Below are 27,197 nucleotides of genomic sequence, written 5' to 3' on the forward strand. Positions count from 1 at the left end.
AAGAAAAGGCCCATTCTTCCTCCAAGTTCCAGCGCCGCAGCGTTGCCTTGCCTGCTCGTGCTCGCGGCTCGCCGGCTTGCCGCTCCAGCGCTTCTCGCTGCCGGTGTTAGGGAAGAACGGGGGTTCCGGGGTTATAGGGCGAGCTCGCCGGTAGCTGGGGCGGCCGCCCCACCCCGTCCCTAGGGTGGCTCCGGTCTCCCTCGGCCCGTCCGTGGTCCCGGGCGTTTCGGTGTGTTCCTCGCGTCGTCCCCTCCTCGGTTTGGTCCTGGTACGACAGTCTCTGCCCAAACCCCAAAGTCCCAAACCGGACCCACATTTGGCTCAGACTTTTGAGTGCTCGCGCTCTCCAATTTTGTACCCAAACCCCAAACCCTAGCTCCCTGCCCAATTCGATCCGACCTCGCCAAGTCGCCATGGACACCTCCGACGACGAGGCCACTGCCGCCGCTGCAGAGACCAAGAAGAAGACACCCAAGGCAGTGGCGGCCAAGGGGAAGGCGACGGGGAAGGGGAAGGCGGCTGCCGGCCCCAAGGCGTCGGCCAAGGAGAGAAGTCTCCTCAAGCATAGTGAGCTCCTTCCCCGATCGCCTTTCTCATTAAGAATTTCGGGTTTTTGGGTCGGTTTATCTTATGCATTTTGTATCTTTTATGGGGTTTCAACTGCAGAATCGCCCGCCGAATTCTTCGCGGAGAACAAGAACATTGCCGGATTTGACAATGTGAGTTGTTCTCTAAGGACTTTTAGCCGATTTGGGTGCAACAGCTAGATTTCGTGCGTTTGCGAAATTTAGCTAGATGCAGTCATGCAGATGCTCTATTATCTTGTCTACAGACAGTATCATTTCTTTATTTTCCTCCTGGTTCAAGCGCAATGTAATCTAGAAATTAAACTTAGACCACATCTGACAATGGGGAACAAGCAGAAACTATCAACCATTGTTTTTATTCACGGATATTACTCATTTTAGTTGTAGTGCACTTTTGGGGAGGAAATTTATCAGTATCAACAACAACAACAACAACAAAGCCTTTAAGTCCCAAACAAGTTGGGGTAGGCTAGAGTTGAAACCCAGCAGAAGCGATCAAGGTTCAGGCACGTGAATAGCTGTCTTCCAAGCACTCCTATCTAAGGCTAAGTTTTTTGTTATATTCCATCCTTTCAAGTCTCCTTTTATTGCCTCTACCCAAGTCAACTTTGGTCTTCCTGTGCCTCTCTTCACGTTACTATCCTGGCTTAGGATTCCACTACGCACCGGTGCCTCTAGAGGTCTTCGTTGGACATGTCCAAACCATCTCAACAGGTGTTGGACAAGTTTTTCTTCAATTGGTGCTACCCCTAATCTATCACGTATATCATCGTTCCGAACTCGATCTCTTCTTGTATGACCGCAAATCCAACGCAACATACGCATTTCCGCGACACTTATCTATTGAACATGTCATCTTTTCGTAGGCCAACATTCTGCGCCATACAACATAGCAGGTCTAATCATCGTCCTATAAAACTTGCCTTTTAGCTTCTATGGTACCCTTTTGTCACATAGGACACCAGATGCTTGGCGCCACTTCATCCATCCTACTTTGATTTTATGGCTAACATCTTCATCAATATCCTCGTCTCTCTGTAGCACTGATCCTAAATATCGAAATGTATCATTTCTAGGCACTACTTGACCTTCCAAACTAATATCTTACTCCTCTCGAGAAGTAGTGCCGAAGTCACATCTCATATACTCAGTTTTAGTTCTACTGAGTTTAAAACCTTTGGACTCCAAAGTCTCCCGCCATAACTCCAGTTTCTGATTCACTCCTGTCTGGCTTTCATCAACTAGCACTACATCGTCTGTGAAAAGCATACAACAAGGGATGTCCCCTTGTATGTCCCTTGTGACCTCATCCATCACTAAGGCAAACAAATAAGGGCTCAAAGCTGACCCTTGATGTAGTCCTATCCTAATCAAGAAGTCATCCGTGTCTCCATCACTTGTTCGAACTCTAGTCACAACATTGTTGTACATGTCCTTAATGAGCCCGACGTACTTCGTTGGGACTTTATGTTTGTCCAAAGCCCACCACATAACATTCTTTGGTATTCTATCATAAGCCTTCTCCAAGTCAATAAAAACCATGGTAGGTCCTTTTTCTTCTCCCTATACCGCTCCATCACTTGTCTTATTAAGAAAATGGCTTCCATGGTTGATCTTCCAGGCATGAAACCAAATTGGTTCATAGAGACCCGCGTTATTGCTCTCAAGCGATGCTCGATAATTCTCTCACATAGCTTCATAGTATGGCTCATCAACTTAATTCCCCGGTAATTAGTACAACTTTGAATATCCCCTTTATTCTTGTAGATCGGTACCAATATACTTTTCCTTCACTCATCAGGCATCTTTTTCGATCGAAAAATATGGTTGAACAGCTTGGTTAGCCATACTATAGCTATGTCCCCGAGGCATCTCCACACCTCGATTGGGATACCATCCGGTCCCATCGCTTTACCTCCTTTCATCCTTTTCAATGCCTCTCTGACCTCAGATTCTTGGATTCTCCGCATAGAGCGCCTATTGGTGTCATCAAAAGAGTCATCTAACTGAAAGGTTGTATCCGTATTCTCACCATTGAACAATTTGTCAAAATACTCTTGCCATCGATGTCGGATCTCATCCTCCTTCACCAAGAGATGCTCCCTTTCATCCTTAATGCACTTAACTTGGTTGAAGTCCCTTGTCTTTCTCTCACAAACCCTAACCATCCTATAAATGTTCTTCTCTCCTTCCTTCGTACTCAAATGTTAGTAAAGATCCTCGTACGCTCTACCCTTTGCCACACTTACAGCTCGCTTTGCAGTCTTCTTTGCCACCTTATACTTCTCTATGTTGTTCACACTCCTGTCATGGTACAAGCGTCTATAGCATTCTTTCTTCTCCTTAATAGCCCTTTGGACTTCCTCGTTCCACCACCAAGTATCTTTAGCCTCGCCTCCACTTCCTTTGGTTACTCCACACACCTATGAGGTCACCTTCCGAATGTTGGTTGCCATCTTGTCCCACATGTTGTTTATGTCCTCTTCTTTCCAAGAGCCCTCTTTGATAACCCTTTCCCTGAATACCTCTGACGTCTACTCTTTCAGTTTCCACCACTTTGTTCTTTCAATCTTAGCTTGTTTATCCCTATGGGTACGCACCTGAAAACGAAAGTCTGCCACTAAAGCTTATGTTGAGAAACAACACACTCCCCTGGTATCACCTTGCAACCCAAGCATGCTCATTTGTCCTTTCTTCTTGTGAGGACAAAGTCAATCTAGCTAGAGTGTTGTCCGCTACTGAAGGTCACTAGATGAGATTCTCTCTTTCTAAAGAAAGTGTTGGGCTGTTGGCTATCATCAGGTCAAAAGCTACCGCGAAGTCCAGAACTTCCTCCCCCTCCTGATTCCTACTATCATACCCAAAACCTCCATGAACTGCCTCGAAACCTGCGCTTATAGTACCTACATGCCCATTAAGATCTCCTCCTATAAAAAGCTTCTCACTACTAGGTATAGCTCTAATCAGGCCATCTAAGTCTTCCCTAAACTGTCTCTTAGCACTCTCGTCGAGGCCTACTTAGGGGCATACGCACTAATTACGTTCAAGACCATATCACCAATGACAAGCTTGACTAAGATAATCCTATCTCCTTGCCTTCTCACTCCCACCACACTATTCTTGATGCTCTTAATCCCTCTTATCAATCAAAACTCCTACTCCATTTCTATTCGCAACTGTCCCTGTGTACCAAAGCTTGAAACCTGTATTGTCCACCTTCTTCGCCTTCTGATCCTTCCATTTAGTCTCTTGAACGCATAATATATTTGCACGCCTCCTAATCGCGGTATCAACTAATTCTCTTAACTTACCTGTAAGCGACCCTACATTTCAACTACCTAAACGGATCCTAGTTGCTTCGACTAGCTTCCTTACCCTTCGCACCCGTCGACTCAGATGTGAAGACCCTTGCTCATTTTTCACTACACCCGGGCGCCGATGTAGCGCGCCACTAAGGATGCGGCGACCTGATCCTTGCTCACTTGACACCGTGCCCAGATCGTGACACGGCGTGTCACGGGGGTGACGACCCGGCCCTTGCACATTTAACACCATACCCGGGTTCCGATATGGCGCGTCGCTAAGAGGGTTACGCCATAACGGTTTTCTTTCGGGTTTCATCTCCATTAGAATGGCTAGATTTAACGTTGGATCGCCACGCCTATCACAACCCTCCTCCTTTACCAGGGCTTGGGACCTGCTATGTTGAGACAACATAGGCGGAGTTATTTATCAGATACTATCGTAGTCATTATTTCACATAGATACTGATGTAATGGTGCTAGTCAGCCTGGTAAATCCCTGTACACTACGTTACGGGAGCTAGTTGAGAATGCCCTTGATTCCACCGAATCCATATCAGAGCTCCCTGATATAGAGATTACAATGTAAGTAATCCCCAAATGTATTCTTTGTTGTATTTTCTATTTTGCAGTATGGGACAGTGCCCCATAACTTTGTTTTGCCATATCCTCGTTAGAGAAGAGATCACAAGGACCAAGTTCAACACAATGATAGGGCTAGTGGAACGACAACGTGTTGACGAGGCACTATATGATGATTTCGAGTCAGAAAAGGATCGTGAGGTTTGTATTAGTTTGAACATTGTGGATGTATTGAGAGGCGTTGTGGACTTCACAAACTTACCTCTTTGTATTATTCATGATTTTAAGTCTGATAAAGTCGTATGATTTCGCAATACTTAGAAACGCCTGGCCAAGGAGGCACGTTTCCAAGAAACTCAAGCTAAAAACGCTGCACTTGGGAAGAAAGTTAAGGAGGCTCCATCTGTTTGAGGAAAAGGTCGGGGCGAGGCTGCACTTTTCAAAGTGACTTGCAAGGTATTGCCATGACAATGTGATATATCCGGTGAAAATATTTTTTCTTACTTTTGATCTTGACTAATCCACCCCCCTCCCCCCTGTGGATGCAGGATAATGGTAGAGGTATGCCACATGATGATATCCCAAATATGCTTGGGAGAAGTAGGTTTTTAATGGTATCTTTAATCCATAAATGCTGAATCCAAACAATTTGATCCTTTCTTGCTTGGAGAGGAGATAGTACCATGATGCCCAATATCATTGGAGTTATTTACATTTGGTGCAGTTTTGTCGGGCACAAAGTATGGTTTGAGGCAAACACGAGGAAAATTTGGACTCGGTGCTAAAATGGTATAGTTTTTTGTGTACGCTGTTGAGAAGAAGCTTTCTAAATTGTATGCTGCTGTGAACTATTGTTTTGTATCTTTTTGATAGATAAGAATGAATGCAAACAGTTAGTTGAGTTCTGCATTATCATGAAATGTTGAAATTGTTTTCTTTCTTTTGCTTGGGCATGGCTGTCTTTGAGTTTGGATTGGATAGTGCAAGTGTACAACCAAGCATTGCTCATCTTATGCTGTTTGTCATGATACTTTCATTTCATTTCTACATAGCCATGTAAAACTTGCATCATAACTAATGTAAAATGTTATTACAATCATAATAGCAACTTGTTTGCAGTTGGCATAATCATCCTTTTCTTTCACTTTGATTATACCTTTTAAGTGATCTATTATTAGTTTGTTCTCTTGTTTGTTGTTTCAAATTTGTTGGTATTCTTTTGCTTAATCTATCCCATGTCTAAGAGATACTCATGGTGTTTTGCCTCTGTAAAATAGCTTATGACAATAAACATGTGACCTATTCTCATGGATTTTTTTTTTTACTGGCTCTAATGTTCTGTTTACATTATAATTGTGGATTAGAACAGGCACTTATATGGTCAAAGATGAGCACAGGACTTCCTATTGAAATTAAGTCATCGATGAAAGGCCAGAACTATACTTCCTTCTGTCGCCTGGACATAGATATTCATAAGTAAGTACAGCTTGTTGGTTCGTGTGTCTGTTCAACACACGTACTGAATTGATATTGCTTTTTGTCTCTACTTATGTCAGTTTGGTAACTTCTGCAGTTTACCTTTACCATGACCCATTTTGGTGTATTCCCACTTCTCAGAAATATCCCTCATGTCCATTTACATGAGAAAAGAGAGAACAAAATTCACTGGCATGGGGCAGAGATTGAAGTTATAATTGAGGGAAATTGGACAACTCATCGTGTGAGTGGCACATTTTGGAACATTTGAAACAAGGAATTATGCTGTAAAGCTAATCAAGTGATCTCTTTCGTGCAGTCAAAGATCCTCCATTATATGCGTCAGATGGCAGTCATCACGCCATATGCTCAGTTCCTTTTTAAATTTCTATCTGATGCAGCAGAGTAAGCATTTTGTTTATGGTTATTTATGTTGTGCGAAAGCTGTTGCCATTTTTTCATGAATGAATTTGTTTCCTGCAGCAAAAACTTAACAATAAAGTTTGCACGGCGGACAGATGTTATGCCTCCTGTTCCACTTCAAACAAAGCATCACCCATCTGCGGTCGATTTGTTACTGATAAAACGCTTAGTTGCAGAGACTACAAAGCAAAATCTTTTACAGTTTCTACAACACGAGTTCGTGAATATAAGCAAACCACACGCTGAACGTTTAATTGGTGAGTTGTATGATATGCATTGTGGCTGACCTGGTTATTGTAAACTAAAAAAATAACTAAGTCAATATAGTTTCTATCTGTTTTCAACACATCATGGACCACTATAGTCCAATTTTCTAGAATAGAATCTTTTGCGATCGTGAAGTAAAGCTTCCTTTGGCAGTTTGATCTTGTCTTGCTGTTTATGGTTCTGAGTTTCAGTTATGTTTCTAATGTTGCTTTTTCAAAGTATTCTACTCTCCACTAAAATTATTTACAAATCCTATTATAACCTGTTTTGAGCTAAAAATGTAGTTGTATTTTTGTTATGTACTTTTGTATTACTCTGTATCTAGGCTTTACTATTCTTGTTATCAGTTCTATGTTTTAATATAACATATTTTTGATTTGGTAGGAGAGATGGGACCTGATTTCAGTCCAAAAATGACAGTTAAGAGCCTTACTTCTCAGCAATTAGTTCGAATACATCAATTATTTAGGCAGGCTAAGTTTGATGATCCCAGCGGCAATGTATGCATTCCCTACCTCCTTTATTTCTCAGCTATTCTTTGGCTGCTTTCATATGTGCAACTGGTCATCGTGGTATCAAAATCAACCAATTCTATAGTGTCTTAGTCCTGCAGGTGAATATAATTTACGCCTGGGTATCATAAAAGAGTTGCACCCTGATATGGTTGCAACACATGCAAGCAGGTATATCATTTTAACCAGATTGAATTCCAGAAGGCATTTCAATACTGCATATTTGAACAAACTAATAACTTAAATGTTGTCCTCCGTTCAGCCCTCAGGTTTTTGAAGGTCACCCATTTATTGTTGAAGCTGGGATAAGCATTGGTGGAAAAGATGTTAAACAAGTAAGGAAACACTACAAGTTTTACTCTGTAAAGCAACATTTATGCTTTTATTTATTGTGTTAAAAAAGATTGTAGAAACATGTATTTTGTTTGTCCTTTGTGGTTCCAGCAATTTTCAATGATAGGCAAATAGTCCCCCAAACAGATCACCAGGAACTCTCGTACACACGAAAACAGTGGGTTTGGTGGCTGGAATGACTTAGTCAGCGACGAAGCCAGCGGGGGGGCTAGCCGTGCTCCAGCCCCCCCTACGGCCATGATTTACATGGAGCCCGGGCTTAGCCCGGGCTACCGCCATGAGGAGGAAGAAGAAGGCAAGGAGGGGCTGGAGGAAGAAGAAGAGGAAGCCAGCCCTGGCTTCGTCGATTCCTGGCTTCGTCGCTGGACTTAGTCTTTCTGATTTTCTCTCCAATATATATAGGCAGCCGTGAGCTACATTTTAGGCTGTGATAGCCTTGTAATTAATGCAGAATATTACACAATTAGCCTCTATTACTGTTATTACTTCATGCTGAAATTAAGCTAGAGTTAAGGCTATGAACCTAGACACAGGATTATTCCTAACATTCAATGTGTGATGGTAGTTATTGTAAAGATCATGATAGTTGATTATTCCAATTTGATTTGCTGTCTTATTTGATGCTAACATTTTTAAATTTCCCAGGGTAGTTTCTTTTTGTCTGAGATACTATACTGAATTAAACTCCTAGAATGGCCTGTCCTGCAAAAAAGATGTTACTTTTGAAAGAATTTATGAATTTAACCACTCTAAAAATTGGAAGAATGAGAACTCGCAATTTTGGCTATGTGTTGAGACCTGGGCGTATCTGATTTAAACACTAATAGCTGCTTGTACGTTTTAGATTCACTGAGTTCTTCCACTTCATTGATTAAACTTTTAAGGAGCAAACATAATTGTTTGCCAGTATTACATTGAGCTCCAACTATGGGGAATGTTCTTTCCATCCTTTGCTTTTTACTCCCTCCGTCCGTGAATAGAAGGCGTAACCACTTTTTTCTATAGTCCGAGTATACAAGGCGGCTGAGTCCTGGCACCATTCACACGCATGCAACATTTACTGCTGTGCCTGCTAACATCCTCGCCTCCTCCCTCGCCGCATGCACAGACCGTTACTCACAGAGCATGCATGTTCTCTCTCTCGCTGGTACTGGAGGAGTTGCGCCTTCTATTTACGGACAGAGGGAGTAACTGACAAGATATCACTACATGATTCTACTGGGATTAAAATTCTTATATTGTTATCTTTGTTTCATTCAGGGTCTAAATATTTTTAGGTTTGCAAACAGAATACCGCTTCTTTTTGAACAAGGCGCTGATGTCATCACAAGAACTGCTCAAAAAAGGATCAAGTGAGTTTTTTTTAGAATGGTTAGTGTATCATTAGTATAACTCCGCCTATGGTGGGGCGCCTTTGGTGTCCCAGCATAGCAGGTCCCAAGCCCTGGTAAAGGAGGAGGGTTGTATTAGGCGTGGCGAGCCAATGTAAAAACTTAGCCACTTAAATGGAGATGAAACCCGAAAGAAAATCGTTGGGGCGTAACCCTCTTAGCGACGCGCTATATCGGAATCCGGGTATGGTGTTAAATGGGCAAGGGCCGGGTCGTCACCCCCGTGACGCGCCGTGTCGTGATCTGGGCATGGTGTCAAGTAACCAAGGATCGGGTCGTCGCTTCCTTAGTGGCGCGCTACATCGGCGCCCGGGTGTAATGAAAAATGAGCAAGGGTCTTCGCATCAGAGTCGACGGGTACGAAGGGTAAGGAAGCTAGTCGAACCAACTAGGATCCGTTTAGGTAGTTGGAATGTAAGGTCACTTACAGGTAAGTTAAGAGAATTAGTTGATACTGCGACTAGGAGGCGTGTAAATATATTATGCGTTCAAGAGACTAAATGGAAGGGTCAGAAGGCGAAGGAGGTGGACAATACAGGTTTCAAGCTTTGGTACACAGGGACAGTCATGAATAGAAATGGAGTAGGAGTTTTGATTGATACGAGCCTCAAGAATGGTGTGGTGGGAGTGAGAAGGCAAGGAGATAGGATTATCTTAGTCAAGCTTGTCATTGGTGATATGGTCTTGAACGTAATTAGTGCGTATGCCCCCCAAGTAGGCCTCGACGAGAGTGCTAAGAGACAGTTCTGGGAAGACTTAGATGGCCTGGTTAGAGCTATACCTAGTAGTGAGAAGCTTTTTATAGGAGGAGATCTTAATGGGCATGTAGGTACTACAAGCGCAGGTTTCGAGGCAGTTCATGGAGGTTTTGGGTATGGTAGTAGGAATCAGGAGGGGGAGGAAGTTCTGGACTTCGCGGTAGCTTTTGACCTGATGATAGCCAACACTTTCTTTAGAAAGAGAGAATCTCATCTAGTGACCTTCAGTAGCTGAAAGCATCTAGGCCCCTAGTTGGATTTCGGTGATTAATGTCAATACAAGTTTACTATGACTAACGTGTGTTTTGCAGAGGCAATTAAGTTAGGTCATGGTAATGGAGATCGATTGGGCAATCGAGGTTGTCATGCCCCTACGATGGAAATCGTTTCGGCTTTCAAAGGATGGACGACAAGGTTAAGGATAACTAGTTCTAAGTGTCGATTGGAGTTGGAGAGACACTTAGAGTAGTTTAGGACTTTGTTTTTCCTTTGGCCGTACTATGAAGGGGGGTATGAACGGGTAGCTTGACCTAGTTGAGTCTAGTGAGTTAGGTGTGGTGCACACTTGTTAAAACTAGCTCTAGGTAGCTCCTATGAATGCCTAAGATCCTTTGGAGCAAACTTCATTCACATATGTTCGAAAGTTGAAAGTGAATGGAGGGTCAAACACTGACCGGACGCTGGCTCCGGTGCGACCGGACGCTGGCCGCAGGGTCCGGTCAGTTCGTTTGACTGAGGTGGTTAAGTCTGTTGTGACCGGACGCTGGAAGGTCTTGTGACCGGACGCTGAGGGCTAGCGTCCGGTCGACTCCAGTAAGGGTCCAGACTTGGAAAAGAGTGACCGGACGCGTCCGGTCAGTGCTGACTGGACCCTGAGGGTTCAGCGTCCGGTCGAGTCCAGTAAGGTTCCAGTAAGGGTTTTATGCGACCGGACGCGTCCGGTCAGTGCTGACCGGACCCTGCCAGCGTCCGGTCGACTCGTTACTACTGGTTCGCGGGTTGAACTGACCGGAGCGTCCGGTCATCACGACCGGAGCGTCCGGTCATCCCGCAGAAGCTCATAACGGTTCGTTTTTCAGGCTGGCTTATAAATAGAAGCTCCACTCGTGAGTGGAGTATCCTTTGCTCATTCCAACAGCTGAGAAACACGTTTGTGAGTGCCAAGAAGAGCAAGATCCTAGTGAGGTGTTTGTGATTTGAGAATCCAAGAGAATAGCCTCACTAGCAAATCAAGAGTAGCAAAGTGTGCATCCATCTTCTCATTAGGCTTCGCGTGGTCAAGTGAGAGTTCGTGCTTGTTACTCTTGGTGATCGCCATCACCTAGACGGCTTGGTGGTGATTGGGAGTTTGGTGTTCACCCGGCGGAGCTTGTGGGTGACCCAACTCAAGTTGTGAGCGGCTTTGGGTGATTCGCCGCGACGGAGTGTCAAAGAATCAACCCGTAGAGAGCACTTGATCCTTGCGCGGATCAAGGGGGAGCTACACCCTTGCGCGGGTGCTCCAACGAGGACTAGTGGGGAGTGGCGACTCTTCGATACCTCGGCAAAACATCGCCGCGTTCCTTTCCCTCTCTACTTACTTTGAGTATTTACTTTGAGCAATTCAATACTTGTTTTACATCCATAGAATTGCTTGCTAAGAGTAAGGTTGGAACATAGGTTGTGAGTTCTTTGTGCATTAGTTTGATAGAAACACTTTTCTAGGCACAAGGGGTTAATTGGGCTATCCGTAGGATTTGTTTATTGCAAGAGAATTTCGAATTAGCCCAATTCACCCCCCCTCTTGGGCATCTTGATCCTTTCAATTGGTATCAGAGCCTCGTGCTCACGTTTTTAAGCTTAATCGCTTAGAGCAAGATGTCTCACGGGGATGGACCTCCTCCTATCTTTGAGGGAGATGATTTTCCATATTGGAAAATCCGCATGGAGGCATACTTAGAAGCTCTAGATGTTGGAATTCTTAGAGCCGCCTCTCAAGGGTTCCCCGCACCTAGGAATGCCGCACAACTTCAAGGCGATGAAGTGAATTATGAGAAATGGAATGCAAAGGCTCGCAACACCATTTTTAGAGGCCTTTGCAAAGAGGTGTTCAATCGTGTAAGGAACCACAAAGACGCCCATGCTCTATGGTCGGACGTTTGTGCGCTCCATGAGGGAACCAAGAGTGAGCGTGAGGAGCGCTATCATCTTGTGATTAAAAAGCTAAATTCTTTTGAGATGTTTCCCAAAGAAAGTGCTAATGAGATGTATTCTCGATTAAATGTTCTTGTAGAGGAAGTCAATGGGCTTGGACTTACTCAAATGTCACCATCCGATGTTGTGAGAAAAATCTTGAGTGTCCTCCCCATTGATAAATATGGGCACATTGTGACCGTGCTACATCAAGGTGATCTTTCCACCGCTACACCGACACAAATCTTGGGAAAGATCAATGCTCATGAGATGTACATGCACATCACACCACAAGATGGCTCATCCTCTACAAAGAAGAAAGAGAAGGACCTAGCATTCAAAGCTAGCCAAGACAAGGGCAAAGCAAGACTTGAGTATGAGAGCTCAAGTGATGAAGATGATGAAGAAAGCCTTGCCCTCATGGTGAAGAAGACCACCACGATGCTAAAAAGGCTAAACAAGAGTGGCATCAAGTTTGATGGCAAGAAGAAGAAGTTCTTCACTAGCTCAAGAAGAAAGCCAATCTCCGAGATGGATTGCTACAATTGTGGCGAACTTGGTCATCTAGCTCATCAATGCACAAAGCCCAAGAAAGACAAGTTCAAGAACAAGGGCAAGAAAGATGATTCAAGTGATGAAGATGAAAAGAAGAAGAACAAGCCATACAAGAAGAGAGATGGCAAAAAGAGGGAGTTCTACAAGAAGAAGAGTGGCAAGGCCTATATTGTTGGTGATTCGCTCACGGACATTGATTCATCAAGTGGATCATCCGACGATGATAGTGACGATGAAAAGGTGGCCGCCATTGCTATTGATCTTGCATCTTCACCACCACCATCGCCATCATCCTCTACACACCTATGTCTTATGGCCAAAGGTGAACGCAAGGTAACTAAGAGTGATGATAGTAGTGATGATGAACATGCTAGTGATGATGATAGTGAGAGCGATGATGATGACTCACCTACTTATGATGATCTTGTCAAAATACTAAGAAAATATACTAAGATCATTAGAAAGAGTAGAGCCACAAATGAAAAACTTGATGCTAAAAATGACTCACTCTTAGCTAAATGTGACACATTAGAAAAGGCTAATGATGAGCTCAAAGAAACAAATGATTCTATATCATCCAAACTCAAGGAGCTCAAATCTTCTAAGAAAGAGCTTAAAGATAAAAATGATAAACTTGAGTGGGTGCACAATGAGCTTATCACTAGTCACAATAAGCTAAAAGATGAATATGCAACTCTAAAGATCAATTATGATACCCTCATTATTGCACAAGAATTCTTACCAAATGAGCCACATGATGCTACTAACCATGTTGTTAAGATTGATATAGCTACCTCATGTGATGATTTAATTGATGAAAGCATTGAGCATGGATCAAGTAGCAAGGGCAAGCAAGTGGTTGAGTGCAATGACTATGATGAGTATGTCAAGCTCAAGAGTAACAATGAGAAGCTCATGAAAGATCTTGAAGAAATGAAAAGTCACAACACCATTGTGCTAGAAACTCTTGATCATGACAAAGAGATGATCCTTGAAAATGAGAAGTTAAAAGAAGTAAAGAAACTCAAGGAGGAGAAGAACAATGATCTTCTCAAGGAAGAGAACAAGAAGCTCAAGATGGAGAAAGAGCATCTCAAGGTGGGATTGAGCAAGTTTGCTAGAGGCAAGCATCTCCAAAGTGAGCTACTCATGAACACCGTCATGAAGATGGATAGAAGTGGCATTGGATATATGACAAGTGTAGAGAAGAAGAAGGCTCAAGCTCAACACCAACAATCAAAGCCAAAGCCAAAGCCAAAGTCAAAGCTCATGAGTGTCAAACTCCACCGCCACAACCCTTGCCCAAGCATGCTAGACCCTTTGCTTTCAATGCTCACTACATGCTTAGAAAAGATTCGAGTGGAAAGATGAAAGTCATGTTCTTAGGTCCCCCCAACAAGAGTAGGCCTAAGAAAATTTGGGTGGCTAAGTCACTTGTTGAGAAGGTGAAGGGCCCTCAACAAGCTTGGATCCCTAAAGCTTGAATCTCTTGTGTGTAGGTGAACTACAAGACCGGTGGAAGTCATTGGGTTATTGATAGTGGTTGCACTCAACATATGACCGGTGATCCTCGTATGTTCACCTCACTAGATGAAGAGGTAGATGGACAAGAGAAAATAACATTTGGAGATAATTCAAAGGGCAAGGTTAAAGGATTGGGCAAAGTGGCAATATCAAATGATCACTCCATCTCCAATGTGCTCTATGTTGCTTCATTGAGCTTTAATTTGCTATCCGTTGGGCAATTGTGTGATCTTGGCTTTCAATGCTTATTCACCGAGAAGGAGGTTGTTGTATCCAAGGTCGATGACAATCAAGTGATATTCAATGGATTTAGATACAACAACTTATATCTAGTTGACTTCACCTCCGAAGATGCAAACTTGAAGACTTGCTTATTCACCAAAACAACACTTGGGTGGCTATGGCATAGAAGGCTTGCTCATGTTGGGATGAGCTCACTCAAGAAGCTTATGAAGAATGATTTGGTGAGAGGGTTGAAGGATGTGAAGTTTGAGAAGGACAAACTTTGTAGTGTATGTCAAGCCGGCAAGCAAGTTGCAAACACTCATCCAACCAAAGCTTTCATGTCAACCACAAGAGTGCTAGAACTCCTACACATAGATTTATTTGGACCAACAACATACAAGAGTTTGGGAGGAAATCTCTATTGTCTTGTGATTGTGGATGACTATTCAAGATATACATGGGTGTTCTTCCTTCATGACAAATCCGAAGTTGCATCTTGCTTCAAGAAGTTTGCCAAGAGAGCTCAAAATGAATTTGAAGTGAAGCTCAAGAAGATAAGAAGTGACAATGGCAAAGAGTTTGACAACACAAACATAGAAGCTTATTGTGATGAAGTTGGAATCAAACATGAAGTCTCCGCAACCTATACTCCTCAACAAAATGGTGTAGTTGAGAGGAAGAACCGGACTTTGATCACTCTTGCAAGGACAATACTAGATGAGTACAACACCCCTGAAGCTCTATGGGCGGAAGCAATCAACACCGCATGTTATGCATCCAACCGCCTATTTCTTCAAAAGTTCCTTGTCAAGACACCATATGAGTTGCTCAATGGGAAGAAGCCGGATGTCTCCTTCTTTAGGGTGTTTGGTTGCAAGTGCTACATCTACAAGAAGCGGCAACACCTAGGGAAGTTTCAAAGGCGTTGTGATATAGGTTTCTTGTTGGTTACTCATTGAAGTCCAAAGCATATAGAGTATTTAATCATGCCACCGGCTTGGTTGAAGAAACATATGATGTGGAATTTGATGAATCTAACGGCTCCCAAGGAGCACATGAGAATCTTGATGATGTAGGTGATGAACCATTGAGGGAGGCTATGAAGAATATTTCGGTGGGAGACATCAAGCCAAAAGATGATGAAGATGATGTACAAGTCATTAACCAACCTTCTTCATCAAATGTACCACAAGATGGTGAAAAAATTGGGAAAATAGAAAATGAAGATACTCATATCTCCCATGAGCAAATGGCGGTACAAGCACAAGATGTTGAAGCCCCACAACCTCCTCAAGTGGTCAATAGAAGAAATACACCTCTCCTACAAGATCATCCTCAAGATCTCATCATAGGGAGTCCAACAAAGGGGGTGATGACTCGATCTCAAAAACTTACCTCATTTATTGCTCATCACTCTTTTGTCTCTTGCTATGAGCCTACCAAGGTAGAAGAAGCTCTCAAAGATCCGGATTGGATCAATGCCATGCATGAAGAGTTGAACAACTTCACTCGCAATGAAGTTTGGAATCTTGAAGAGTGACCAAAAGGTGCAAGAGTCATTGGAACGAAGTGGGTGTTCCGCAACAAGCAAGATGATCAAGGTGTTGTTGTGAGGAACAAGGCAAGACTAGTAGCAAAGGGGTTCTCTCAAGTTGAAGGTTTAGATTTTGGAGAAACCTTTGCACCGGTTGCAAGATTAGAAGCCATCCGTATCCTTCTTGCATATGCATCACATCATGAAATGAAACTATATCAAATGGATGTGAAAAGTGCATTCTTAAATGGCTTTATTAATGAACTAGTCTATGTTGATCAACCTCCCGGGTTTGAAGACCCTAGATATCCTAATCATGTTTATAGGTTGTCCAAGGCACTATATGGGCTTAAGCAAGCCCCAAGAGCTTGGTATGAGCGCCTTCGGGACTTCCTTATTGAGAAGGGCTTCACCATTGGGAAGGTCGACACCACACTATTCACCAAGAAGCTTGATGGGCATATCTTCATTTGTCAAGTATATGTTGATGATATCATCTTTGGATCATCAAATGAAGACTCATGCAAAGAATTTGGTGAATTGATGTCTAAGGAGTTCGAGATGTCAATGATTGGTGAGCTTACATTCTTTCTTGGTTTTCAAGTCAAGCAAATGAAAGAAGGCATCTTCATCTCTCAAGAGAAATACACAAAAGATCTTCTCAAGAGATTCAAGATGGATGAATGTAAGCCAATCAAGACCCCAATGCCTACCAATGGACATCTCGACCTAGATGAGGGAGGTAACTCAGTTGATCAAACTCTCTACCGTTCCATGATTGGTAGCTTGTTATATTTAACCGCATCTAGGCCCGACATCATGTTTAGTGTGTGTATGTGTGCTAGATTTCAAGCTAGTCCTAAGGAAACTCATTTAATTGCCGTAAAAAGAATCCTTAGGTATCTTAAGCACACACCAAGCATTGGCCTTTGGTATCCCAAAGGAGCTTTATTTGAATTAATTGGCTATTCCGATTCGGATTACGCCGGATGCAAAGTTGATAGAAAGAGCACATCCGGAGGGTGCCATTTGCTTGGTAGATCACTTGTGTCTTGGTCCTCCAAGAAACAAAATAGTGTGGCTTTGTCCACCGCCGAAGCGGAATACATTGCCGCGGGTGCTTGTTGTGCACAAATATTATACATGAAACAAACTTTACTAGACTATGGAGTAGCTCTAGAGAAAGTACCTCTTTTGTGCGACAATGAAAGTGCGGTAAAACTTGCAAATAATCCGGTTCAACACTCTCGCACCAAGCATATAGATATCCGCCATCACTTTCTAAGAGATCATGTAGCTAAAAATGATATATCACTAGAAGGTGTAAGATCCGAAGATCAATTAGCGGATATCTTCACTAAACCGCTAGATGAGGCTACATTTTGTAGATTGCGGAACGAGCTCAATGTACTTGATTTTAGTAACTTCATTAAAAATTGAGCTTGTGTTGTCCCTTGCATTCATTGTAATATACAACATGTTTAATTTGTGGCAATGCATATAGGGCTTGTCTAACATGGTTAAGATAACCGCCGAAAAGTGTGTGAAGAAGCTTAACCTTGGATCAAACTTGACAAGCAACTAGATTTACTTACAAGTATTACATATGCATGAATGTTGTTTTGTCGTTTTGTTCCATTTGCCCTCTTGTTGCCTATTTTCTTAAAAAGAATTATAGCCTAAGGCAAAATATTTTGAAAAAAATATGAGGGTTTGAGAGAGGTCACTCACATCAGTCCCAATTGGTGTTTATTTGGATCTTATTCAAGTTGGGACTTGATTGGGAACAGGTAGCGCGAAGGAATGTTGAAGGATTGCTGTAAAAGGTGCACCGGACGCTGCACCGGACGCTGCTGTCCAGCGTCCGGTCAGTTCATAGGAGGTGAACTGCTGATGAAGGAGTGACCGGACGCTGCGTCTGTGCGTCCGGTCAGGAAGGGTTCTGCGTTCGGTCGATCGAAGGAAGGACAAGCAGTACTGACCGGACCCTGCCTGCGTCCGATCATGGACCACCAGACACGTCCGGTCGCGATTCCAGAGGATTTGGACCTCTCTGGAATCGACCGGACGCTGGGTGGTAGCGTCCGGTCGCTACCACCGGAGCGTCCGGTCAGTAGATCTCGCGCGACTTCGTCTCTTTTCGGTTTCCTTTTCTGTCACGTTTGGGGGATTATTTATCCGAGCCGTGTTCCTCTTCTTTGACCTAACCAGCGCCGCCACCTCCTCGCGCCCAATCCCGCGCCGCCGTGCCCTAGCCCGAGCAGCCGCCACTGCCTAGCCGCGCCGTTGTGCCGCTCGCCAGCCGCGCTCCAGCCAAGCCCACAGCCGAGCCACCACGCCTGCTCCGCATCTCGCCGGCCTCCTCGCGCCCAAGCTCTGCCGGTCGATTGTTGCCAAGGTTGCCGGTCTTCGCCAAGTGCTCTTGCCCTTTCCTCCCATTGATTGGTATGGCAAGCTTTGTGTTTCAATCTTGATCTCCAAATTGTGACCTAGATCAAATTCTAATCGCACTGATTCCCCATTGCATTTAGGGCATTTGACCTAACCCTAGCCCGGTTCCGAGGATCCCCCGCGTGATATCTTATCTCTTCTCGGTTCGCTGTTTGTCAGGTAGAAAGCCATTCGATTCAATTTCGCATCTACATTGCTTTCTCTGCTAGGGTTTCGTATCTATTAGACATATGGTATTTATTTGTATATCCATCTATTCTATCGTGCAGCGAGTCGGTTCCGTTGTGGTTCAATTGGCAGTTGGCAGTTAACTCGGAGCCAAGCTCGCGAGTAAGGATCGAGGCCAAGCCTCGAAAGCGGCAGTTTGACAGTTGATCTTCATCAGCGACAGCTCACCATCTTGTCAGTTCAGATGGCTCGCACCAAGAATGTTGGTGGTGGCCCAGGTGATGATGATCGGAGGCCCCCGCCTCGTCAGCCAGCCGGATCCAAAGGCAAGTCAACCAAGCAGCTGACATCCAAGAAGTGCAAGTACCCCGACGCCGAGACAGCGAGAGCAGCAGCTATTGCAGAGGCCGCAGACCGTGCCGAGAGAGGTGGTACCCGCAGCGGAGTTGTCATTGCAGATCAGCCAGTTTCACCCGCAGTCAGAGCTGCGATTGAGGAGGTTGAGCGTCGTCATGGTAGTCCAGCTGGGACTGCCATGTTTGCAGGACGACGGGTCACCATTGAGGAGGGTCCGTCAGCACAGCAGTAGCCTCCACCAGCAGAGCCTCAGCCAGCCCAGGAGACTCAGGAGAGTCAGGAGACCGAGCCGGCACCTCAGCTACGCCGCTCGAGTCGTACCAGTGCTGCAGTTCCACCGAGGCTAGTTACACGGCGCAGGGGTTCACGCCCTCCGCCCAGACCACAGGGTCCGCCTCCAGTGGTTCACCTTGACTTGAGGGCCGCTACAGCCAGGCAGGTTCAGCAGCTGCGGTTTGTTGAGTTTGAGGTTTGGTTTCCTCCGAGGAGGGATGAGAGAGCAGCTGAGGGGTTCTACACGCCACTGCATGAGGATTTCTACAATGCATATCTTAACAGTGGGGCAGTGTTCAGATCACAGAGGGTCTATCAGATAGAGTCCATTGTGGCAGCAGCCGGAGAGGGCATTCGGCAATACTTGTCATATTTGCCAGGACTGTCAGATCTGATTGGACGGACAGGGATATATGTACCTTCTTAGGTCCGTCAGTTTTATGCCTCGCTCTACATCGATCCTCATCACAGATTCATTCACTTTGCTTTCAATGGCAAAGACCACAGAGTGACTAGTGGCAGAGCCAGGGAGATACTGAGACTATAGGAGCAGCCTATAAAGATGCATGAGGTTTGCTATGGACATCAGGAGCCTCCTAGGCGTCCTCATGGAGGGCAGGTGCCCCCTACAGATCTAGTGCGGCATTGCTTCAAGGAGCCGTTCGGTGAGGGGTCGAGCAGGAACCCCAGTGACTTGACTCCTACAGCGAGGATACTAGAGGCCATCATCAGGAGGACACTGCTTCCCAGGTTGGGATACAGGGAGGGCCTGACTCGCTTACAGCTCTGGCTTCTCAATGCCATCATGCAGATGACAGTGTTTGACATCTGGGACCTCCTTCTTTCAGAGATGGAGGATACTATAGCTGAGGGATTCAAGGGTCGTAGGCAGCTTCCCTATGCTCACTAGATCACGTTCCTCATCCGCAGGGTTGTGATTGATAAGCCCCCTGGCATGATGGATGAGTATACAGGTGCCACTACAGAGTTCCCGGCTTACAACCTGTCACAGCGGATCAGACACACCACTCCTCAGGCACCCAGTCAGCCTAGCCATCGTCCCGACGTGCCAGAGTCCGCAGCTCAGCAGGACGAGATCATCAGAGGGATTGCAGCCACTGAGGAGGAGGAGCTAGAGGCACAGCAGGGAGTGAGTGAGTACAGTGACAGCTCCGACGACGACTACCAGCCTATACCTCAGATGCCTCCACGTAGACACGATGCAGAGGCCGGTAGCTCCAGTTCTGCTCCACCTGCTCCACAGACAGACCCCGCTCTCATTGCTATTCTTGAGCGGATGCAGCAGGATCAGACACGACAGGCACAGGAGACAGCTACAAACTTCGCACAGTTTCAGGCTCGTCAGGACGAGTTTCAGCGGCAGCAGCAGCTCCTTCAGCACCAGCAGTTACTTATGCAGCAGCAGCTCATGGGATTTATGCAGCATGTAGTGACAGTCATTGGGATTCCACTGCCACAGACTTCTCCCCAGCTTGCACAGCCACCTACCACTTCGGTGACTCCAGCAGTACAGCCCATCGGGCTTCAGAGTCAGGGACAGCCTCCAGCTCAGTTTACCTCACCGCCTGTACAGGTGTCCCAGTGGTTAGCTTCACCTGGTGTAGCCCCGCAGTTCACTCCTTATCACACGGGTTTCTCACCAGAGCAGACTTCCTCGCTATTCGTGCCTGAGTCGTCAGTCTCCAGGAGTCTTGGAGCATCATTCAGCGAGTTGACTGGCATGCCTACTCCGCCTCACATGCATTCTGCTGGTCCGTCTACAGTAGCTCCAGCTATTATGACCACTCAGAGGCTCCCCTCGTCTGTCGCCTCGTCAGATCCTACGACGGACATACTTGCAGCATCACAGGCAGCACCAGCCCCAGCTCAAACCCAGACCGCTTCAGCGACACTTCCTGTTTCAGAGGGTCAGTTAGTTCAGAGCTCAGGGTCAGATGATGATGGCGCCCAGTTCCATCTTGCTCCACGTACTTCAGCGCCCGACTCGTCCGCTGCAGCCCCACCGACCGACCCTTAGGTTTTGGTGTTTGACACCAAAGGGGGAGAGGGTTTGAGTATGTAGACTCAGGGGGAGCGAGCTTTAGGGGGAGCTAGTTATCTAGTATTAGCTTATTATATACATTTGGAGTTTTATTTGTGTGATAAACTATTACTTATGCATTCGTGTGTTTACTTTCATGCATTCTATTATATATATGTGATAGTGCTATCTACGTGGTTGTGATATTTGACATGTGTGACTTCTACTTTGCTTTATCTATATGTCATATCACTTGGGTAATGCTCATTTGCTATTGCTTCCGCGTTTATATTTCGAAGCAAATGAGCTTTGTTATTTGTACTCATGCTTAATTTATATCCTTTGAGTACATTGTGTTGGCTTGGGTCATATAAGCTTGACTAACTCTTTTTGTTCTTATTGACAAAAGCTTATATGAACCAAGCCCGTCAAAAACCTCACTCCATAACATACTCGAGGTGGTATTGTCATCAATCACCAAAAAGGGGGAGATTGAAAGCATCTAGGCCCCTAGTTGGATTTCGGTGATTAATGTCAATACAAGTTTACTATGACTAACGTGTGTTTTGCAGAGGCAATTAAGTTAGGTCATGGTAATGGAGATCGATTGGGCAATCGAGGTTGTCATGCCCCTACGATGGAAATCGTTTCGGCTTTCAAAGGATGGACGACAAGGTTAAGGATAACTAGTTCTAAGTGTCGATTGGAGTTGGAGAGACACTTAGAGTAGTTTAGGACTTTGTTTTTCCTTTGGCCGTACTATGAAGGGGGGTATGAACGGGTAGCTTGACCTAGTTGAGTCTAGTGAGTTAGGTGTGGTGCACACTTGTTAAAACTAGCTCTAGGTAGCTCCTATGAATGCCTAAGATCCTTTGGAGCAAACTTCATTCACATATGTTCGAAAGTTGGAAGTGAATGGAGGGTCAAACACTGACCGGACGCTGGCTCCGGTGCGACCGGACGCTGGCCGCAGGGTCCGGTCAGTTCGTTTGACTGAGGTGGTTAAGTCTGTTGTGACCGGACGCTGGAAGGTCTTGTGACCGGACGCTGAGGGCTAGCGTCCGGTCGACTCCAGTAAGGGTCCAGACTTGGAAAAGAGTGACCGGACGTGTCCGGTCAGTGCTGACTGGACCCTGAGGGTTCAGCGTCCGGTCGAGTCCAGTAAGGTTCCAGTAAGGGTTTTATGCGACCGGACGCGTCCGGTCAGTGCTGACCGGACCCTGCCAGCGTCCGGTCGACTCGTTACTACTGGTTCGTGGGTTGAACTGACCGGAGCGTCCGGTCATCACGACCGGAGCGTCCGGTCATCCCGCAGAAGCTCATAACGGTTTGTTTTTCAGGCTGGCTTATAAATAGAAGCTCCACTCGTGAGTGGAGTATCCTTTGCTCATTCCAACAGCTGAGAAACACGTTTGTGAGTGCCAAGAAGAGCAAGATCCTAGTGAGGTGTTTGTGATTTGAGAATCCAAGAGAATAGCCTCACTAGCAAATCAAGAGTAGCAAAGTGTGCATCCATCTTCTCATTAGGCTTCGCGTGGTCAAGTGAGAGTTCGTGCTTGTTACTCTTGGTGATCGCCATCACCTAGATGGCTTGGTGGTGATTGGGAGTTTGGTGTTCACCCGGCGGAGCTTGTGGGTGACCCAACTCAAGTTGTGAGCAGCTTTGGGTGATTCGCCGCGACGGAGTGTCGAAGAATCAACCCGTAGAGAGCACTTGATCCTTGCGCGGATCAAGGGGGAGCTACACCCTTGCGCGGGTGCTCCAACGAGGACTAGTGGGGAGTGGCGACTCTTCGATACCTCGGCAAAACATCGCCGCGTTCCTTTCCCTCTCTACTTACTTTGAGTATTTACTTTGAGCAATTCAATACTTGTTTTACATCCATAGAATTGCTTGCTAAGAGTAAGGTTGGAACATAGGTTGTGAGTTCTTTGTGCATTAGTTTGATAGAAACACTTTTCTAGGCACAAGGGGTTAATTGGGCTATCCGTAGGATTTGTTTATTGCAAGAGAATTTCGAATTAGCCCAATTCACCCCCCCTCTTGGGCATCTTGATCCTTTCAGTAGCGGACAACACTGTAGCTAGATTGACTTTGTCCTCGCAAGAAGAAAGGACAAACGAGCATGCTTGGATTGCAAGGTGATACCAGGGGAGTGTGTTGTTTCTCAACATAAGCTTTTGGTGACAGATTTTCGTTTTTAGGTGCGTGCCCGTAGGGATAAACAAGCTAAGATTGAAAGAACAAAATGGTGGAAACTGAAAGGGGAGACGTCAGAGGTATTTAGGGAAAGGGTTATCAAGAAGTCCAAAGGGCTATTAAGGAGAAGAAAGAATGCTATAGACGCTTGTACCATGACAGGAGTATGGACAACATAGAGAAGTATAAGGTGGCAAAGAAGACTGCAAAGCGAGCTGTAAGTGTGGCAAAGGGTAGAGCGTACGAGGATCTTTACCAACATTTGAGTACGAAGGAGAGAAGGACATTTATAGGATGGCTAGGGTTCGTGAGAGAAAGACACGGGACTTCAACCAAGTTAAGTGCATTAAGGATAAAAGGGAGCATCTCTAGGTAAAGTAGGATGAGATCTGACATCGATGGCAAGAGTATTTTGACAAATTGTTCAATGGTGAGAATATGGACACAACCTTTCAGTTAGATGACTCTTTTGATGACACCAATAGGCGCTTTGTGCGGAGAATCCAAGAATCTGAGGTCAAAGAGGCGTTGAAAAGGATGAAAAGAGGTAAGGCGATGGGACCGGATGGTATCCCAATCGAGGTGTGGAGATGCCTCGGGGACATAGCTGTAGTATGGTTAACCAAGTTGTTCAACCATATTTTTCGATCGAACAAGATGCCTAATAAGTGGAGAAGTATATTGGTACCGATCTACAAGAATAAAGGGGATATTCAAAGTTGTACAAATTACCGGGGAATTAAGTTGATGAGCCATACTATGAAGCTATGGGAGAGAGTTATCGAGCATCGCTTGAGAGCAATAACGCGGGTCTCTATGAACCAATTTGGTTTCATGCCCGGAAGGTCAACCATGGAAGCCATTTTCTTAATAAGACAAGTTATGGAGCGATATAGGGAGAAGAAGAAGGACCTACACATGGTTTTTATTGACTTGGAGAAGGCTTATGATAAAATACCAAGGAATGTTATGTGGTGGGCTTTGGACAAACATAAAGTCCCAACGAAGTACGTTGGGCTCATTAAGGATATGTACAACAATGTTGTGACTAGAGTTCGAACAAGTGATGGAGACACGGATGACTTCCCGATTAGGATAGGACTACATCAAGGGTCAGCTTTGAGCCCTTATTTGTTTGCTTTAGTGATGGATGAGGTCACAAGGGACATACAAGGGGACATCCCTTGGTGTATGCTTTTCGCGGACGATGTAGTGCTAGTTGATGAAAGCCGGACAGGAGTGAATCAGAAACTGGAGTTATGGCGGGAGACTTTGGAGTCCAAAGGTTTTAGACTTAGTAGAACTAAAACTGTGTATATGAGATGTGACTTCGGCACTACTACTCGGGAGGAGGAAGATGTTAGTTTGTAAGGTCAAGTAGTGCCTAGGAAGCATACCTTTCGATATTTAGGATCAATGCTATAGAGGGACGGGGATATTGATGAAGATGTTAGCCATAGAATCAAAGCAGGGTGGATGAAGTGGCGGCAAGCGTCTGGTGTCCTATGTGACAAAAGGGTACCACAGAAGCTAAAAGGCAAGTTTTATAGGACGGCGATTAGACCTGCTATGTTGTATGGTGCAGAATGTGGGCCTACGAAAAGAAGACATATTCAATAGCTAAGTGTCGCGGAAATGCGTATGTTGCGTTGGATTTGCGGTCATACAAGAATGGATCGAGTTCGGAACGATGATATACGTGAGAGATTAGGGGTAGCGCCAATTGAAGAAAAGCTTGTCCAACACCGGTTGAGATGGTTTGGACATGTGCAACGGAGACCTCCAGATGCACCGGTACGTAGTGGAATCCTAAGTCAGGATAGTAACGTGAAGAGAGGCAGAGGAAGACCGAAGTTGACTTGGGTAGAGGCAATAAAAGGAGACTTGAAAGGATGGAATATATCCAAAGACTTAGCCTTAGATAGGAGTGCTTGGAAGACAGCTATTAACGTGCCTGAACCTTGATTGCTTCTGTTGGGTTTCAACTCTAGCCTACCCCAACTTGTTTGGGACTTAAAGGCTTTGTAGTTGTTGTTGTTGTTGTTGTTGTAGTGTATCATTAGTATCAGATGTTCTACCTATTCTATACCTTTTCCCATCCTTCTTTTTAGTTGGAGCAGCTACAAAATTAATCAACAGCAAGATAAGGTTGGTGTCTTTGTGAGCATTGTAAGTACAAAGATACCTTTCAAAGGAACTGGAAAGGAGTACATTGGGGATGACATAACTGAAATATCATCTGCTGTTATGGTACTTTCGAACTTCCCTGATTAACTGTGTCTGTAAGGCCACATATTAATCATCCTCTTGCACCTTCAGTCAGCCCTGAAGCAGTGCTGTCTTCAACTGAAGTCTAAGATTGTGAAGAAACTTCAGGCTCGTGAGCGGCAGGATAGGAAAAGGAACCTGAACAGGTAGTTTCTACTTTCTACTTTGGGGGTCAGAGTGTTGTATATAATAATTAGAATTATGGCAAAGCTCCTGTTTTTGAAGCTGTACTGAACCACACATTCCATAATATTTGTTGAATGCTGATATTGGTTGGTATATAGTGTCATCACTGGTATTCAGGCTGGCAACTTAAACTCCTGGGACTAAAACTGGTCTTCTCTAATCCTTACCACTATTTGTAGAAAAAGCTACATTCTGTGTGAATTTATTATGAACAAAATGACTCACATGCTGCTTCACACTGACACAAAGTTCTTCCAAATTGTATGCATTTTTATCTTATTTTACTATTTTATATTTGCAGATATATTCCTGATGTTGCAAGAGCGATTATGGAAACTCTGGTAGAAATTGCAGATCAATCTCCCCCAAAAAGGCCACGCTATGATAAGGAAGATGAGGAACTCCTTGAGAAGATAGATTCTCAGGAGGTGACAGAGATGACATTTAGAGACTGCTTGGCTCAGCATGTTGAACAGGTAAGAAAAAACTTATATAGAAACAAAATAAAGATAAATCTGAGTCTGTGACACATTTTCTTGTGTGCTCTGTTTCAAGATGTGTCTGCATTACTTTTCTGAAGTCATATATGATACTCCCTCAATTTCAAATTATAAGTCGCTTTGACTTTTTTGATTCATCTATTTTGCTATTTACCTAGACATATTATTATATCTAGATGCGTAGCAAATTGGATGTACAAAAAAAGTCAAAACGACTTATAATTTGGAACGGAGGGAGCATATTGAATAAATTCGTTGCTGATGTGGAATACAATCATGTCATATTGGTTATTGCTTTTTTTTCCTATTGCAAAACTGCTTAACGTCTGGAGTGCCGATAAATTAGGCCATCAAACGTTTTATTTCAATCATCTGTTTATTTTTTTTATTGTTCCCCAGGTCGACTATGAAATGGCACTGGACTACGCCATGCAGAGTGGAGTAAGCGAGGAGCCCCGAGAAGCAATATATTTGAACTCACTTGAAGGATCTTACAAGTTTGTCGACTTACAGAGTCCAGTCTTCGTGTTCAGATTTGTTCCTTGAGAGGGAAACTTACACGTTCGCCATCCTCAGGCCCATCAATACCAAATTCCCATAGTTCTTAGGATGAAACTGTCCATGAATTGTATTGATATTGTACCTGAACTTAACGCTTAAGCTGTTTTTACTGAGCTGTTCATGTAGCATAGCCAATGTCCATTACAAGTTGCTAAGTAGCTTGAACCTAGGATGCCTCTGTATGTTGCATTTATGGAGGGAAAATATTTATTACATGTAATTCAAACTAGTGCATTGGTTCAAAAGTTCAGTGCTGCATACTTCTAAATTGTTGACTTGAGGTGCTCAGAAGTCTAGAACTTGAGAAATTAGTTATAATTCTGAAGGAGCGAAAATATGAAAGTTAATGCCGCTGCTTGGCACATTTAATAATTTGTCTCACATTTTCTTTCCTTTACATGTTTCTGTTTTTATCCATCCTTTTCGCTTGCACTTTTTACCACTACTACATAAAAGGAAAAAAAAAAATCCTTCTATCCTTTAGTTTCACTCGTGGTCGGGCCACCAACCGATTTGCATGAAAAATCACA

General features: G+C 44.5%; 1 pseudogene; it reads left to right on the plus strand.

Annotated features, from left to right (window-relative positions):
• On the plus strand, window positions 1-26,849 carry LOC136545264 (DNA topoisomerase 6 subunit B-like; annotated as a pseudogene).
• The last annotated feature ends 348 nt before the right edge of the window (window positions 26,850-27,197 follow it).

Source organism: Miscanthus floridulus, chromosome 3 (genome assembly GCF_019320115.1).
Source record: "Miscanthus floridulus cultivar M001 chromosome 3, ASM1932011v1, whole genome shotgun sequence".
Taxonomy (NCBI): domain Eukaryota; kingdom Viridiplantae; phylum Streptophyta; class Magnoliopsida; order Poales; family Poaceae; genus Miscanthus; species Miscanthus floridulus.